Below are 3,841 nucleotides of genomic sequence, written 5' to 3'. Positions count from 1 at the left end.
TATATATATACATATATATACATATATATACATATAGAAACAAAAAACACATATATACATACATATGTGCGGCAGATATTAATAGATCTCATAAATATTTTTGACGTGGTTCTATAAGAAATTTATAACAAGCCAAATAGGCACCTATGAATCTATTTGCTTCTATAAGGAATTCTGTTATTTCCCATATTTTTAATTCGAATTATACGTAAAATCCGGTTTTGCTTTCATACGAACAGTTTTAAAAGTAATTTTCGTTTTAAATTTATGTATATAAATATATATTATATACAGGTTGTTTCAGACCTGACGCACCTGCTAATGGCAGATTTCTGAAGTCATTTTGAGTCGAAAATTTAATACCATAATATCCAGACTAATCCAGAATAATATCTTTTCAATAATTAGAAATATCAGTAATTTTATCATTGCCTACGTAATATTTATATTAATATTAACAAAATGCAACTATTAGCTTTTACATTTTGCTATATTTGAATGCATAAATTTTAGATAATTTGCTAGCTTTAAATAATTATAATTGAAAAACTATTATAGCCATGATATTTTGGTATTAAAATTTTCTTCTCAAAATGATTTCAGGAATCTGTCATTAACAGGTGATACGTTATTTCTGAAATACCTGTATATACTGATGTGTATATGTATATGCATTTGTATGTATGTATTTATACAGTGTATCTTATTTGATATTTGATAGTCAAATATTTGCAAATCGCGAAGTTTTTTAAAGAAAAAAGTTTTTTAGATAAAAGTTGTAGGTGAATTTCAAGAGGGAAAGAAGATAATATACATTTGAATTACATGGAAAAAAGAGTATGATTGGTCTGCACAGAAATCTAGTGATGTCAAATATTGCAAATAGTAAAAATATGAAACAACTATTTATGTATTGTAGTTATTTGAACCAGTACAATGGTTACGTTAAGTAATATTATGACAATGCTGGTTATATTACAACAATGCATTTGACACATACATATTTTTAATTATAAGCGTGGTGAGTCGCTTTTGCTTTTTAAAATTGTAATTTAATTTATAATGTATAACAAAAAATTCTTATTAATAATTTATTCTTATTATTACATATCATGCTTTATAATGTCATAATTGATGCAACTATACGAATATATAACTTATATATATATATCCATACGAATATATATCCATAGTAAATGATAAATCCCCCAATCAAGTTATGATTTTCACAATCAGATCGCGCCTAACTACATTGATGTAGTTGATACATCAAAAAAATAAATCGTATCAATCATATACATTTCTACCAAAGATATCTAGGATAATATTCTGTATTACTCACAACGAAATATTTTTATATGAACTGATGTCTTTTTATCCGTGTATAATTGCAATACACAACATAATTTAGTTTATATTTTTGAAATCTTTAGAATTTAAGTTATTAAATAGAATTTAAGTTATTAAAAATATCGGAGAATGTATTGATAAATATAATAATAATAATATACTTATAAATATAATAATATTATAATAATAATATTTATATTTAAATTATATAATTATCTATATTTATCTATATTTATCTATATTTTAATTACACAGAAATTTTTATTCCTGATTTTCATTACATGAATCTTTATCACCTGATAGATATGCATACAGTATTTTACATTGAATGTTTCAAAAAAACCAAGTCTTACCGCGTATAAATTTTTCTATTGCGATTTCCGGATAGAATATACAATGCAGACAAGTTCCCATAAAATCATATGGATTGTGAAATACCTACAGAAGCGATTTCAAAAGCTTTATGGTTTTCTTATAAAACTGATAAGCAGATATTAATTTTACATTAAATTGGATAAACATTCATTGCGGAATTTGTGATATACCTACTCATTTAGAGGTCAATGAAATTACACATAAACACTCTCATAAATTTTTGGAATATGTATGTTAGAAAAATGATTATTTTGTAATATATTAATAGAAACAAATAAAATGAATCAGATAGAAGACGGTTTATGACTCTTAGTATCGCACAAGAACATAGAAATGTGGTTCTATCTGACATTTTTAGAATACTACGTTTATGTATAGTCCTTTAAACTGCGCGCTGCAATAATTTTTCAGTCTTGAAGTACAAACTCTATTGAACTACTGCAGTAATATTAAAAGTTAAATTGACTATCAATTTAACAATTCGATGTTATTACGCATCTTAGAACAATTTTAATAATGCTGAATAACATTAAAATTTGTAAATAACTAATTTTATTGCGAAAAATATTATCTCGGCCGAAAGTTGAACTTGGATAGTTGAACTTTAGCATTCCGTGCAAGCGTCCTTTCCATCGAAGCGAAAAAAATAATGCTTACTTTAGACATAACATTTATTGAAAATGCGCATTAAGAGGATTCTAAAGTGAAACTTCAATTCCAACGAAGTAATCAGAGGGCTCTATTCTTCCAGCGAATCAACATGTCTTTATATATTATCTTACACAACTTATGATACATGCAGTGACACGTTTATGTCAATTTTTTTTATTTGCCGCGATAAAGCATCTAAGTCTAATTCTAATTCTACGTTATTTATTCGTGTAAACTACATGTTTGTGGATCACTATTTCGTAAGTTGCAAAATTTTCGCGTTAAGCAAATGTTGTCTTGAGACACTATGTTACACTAAGAAATGACAAAAAATATATCAATTTAGAAATTTTTGGTTCTCGGCCTAAACTCCACCTTACAAACACATATTAATGCGTATACTTTAACTCTGAAAAAGAATTTACGAATCTGGGAAAGAAGAAAAAGTATTTATCTACTTTGTCAATAAAAAAATTGATTTTTTTAACATTTCTTGAATTCTTGTAGTCTGTAGAATATCTTTGTAAAGTTTTATACAAAAATTCAAAATATCAACAAAGTTACAACAGTTAATTTGTGCAGCTATCAGCGCGCTACCTGTGCGTAGCCGTCGACGCCGCTAATAAGGAAGAATTCTCTTATTATTTGCAGTGTCCTTTTTTCCCCACATTTTCCTTGCTGCATTCTTGTTATGTCCACTTTATGGTCCCGGAATTGTCGGAATTACGAAATAAATGTTACAAAATTCTTTCGTTATCTGTATAAAATATCAATGCAAATTTTGATGCAATTTTCCTGATACGACTTTTTAGGAACTGGCGATCACGATTAAAATAAAACTGAACCAATTAGCTTCAAATTTGAGGACTCATAAAATATACATTCCTTTATCTGAACTAGAATTACTTTGACAATTTAATTTTTTATATTTTTTGGGAAACATTTTAAGAAAATGTGCAAACTAAACTTTTTTTTTATATAAGTGTCATTTATTTATTTATTGGGTGAAATTATTCTAGTTCAAATGATAATCCCAAGTGTCTTGACATAAAATGAAGTCTTATTTTTTTCAGTTTACTGGGAAACTCAATGGTCGCCGATGAACTTTTTATATGATGTAAAAGAAAAATGGATTTGTAACACGTCAAATAATATTCAGATTTTTTATTAAAAAAATAAAATTTTCATTCTTAAAGTAATTAATAAACTCTAAAAATTTAAAAAAAAATATTCACTCATTTTTAAAAAAAAAATTCTTAATTGCAAGATTCTTAAAAATCTCTTAAAAATAATGCGAGATAATCTAATACCCACTTAAAATTTTGTGTATCTATAATCTTTAGACGGATTAAAAAAATTTCTTTATATTTGTATTTTTTCATACTTTCTTATCACTTAAATTGGTTTGCATATTTTCTTATTATTAATAATAGAAATATTTTCCTTATTTGACGTGTCACGATAA

At 25.8% G+C, this 3,841-nt stretch overlaps 1 protein-coding gene across 1 annotated transcript in view; it reads left to right on the top strand.

The window, feature by feature from the left end:
* The window catches only part of LOC108691709 (cytochrome P450 4C1), a 23,129-nt gene that overhangs the window by 4,139 nt on the left and 15,149 nt on the right, over positions 1-3,841 (top strand). The gene's annotated exons all lie outside the window — the stretch shown is intronic.

The sequence above is a fragment of the Atta colombica genome, unplaced genomic scaffold, assembly GCF_001594045.1.
Source record: "Atta colombica isolate Treedump-2 unplaced genomic scaffold, Acol1.0 scaffold50, whole genome shotgun sequence".
Taxonomy (NCBI): Eukaryota; Metazoa; Arthropoda; class Insecta; order Hymenoptera; family Formicidae; genus Atta; species Atta colombica.
This window is presented reverse-complemented; position numbering and strand designations above follow the sequence as displayed.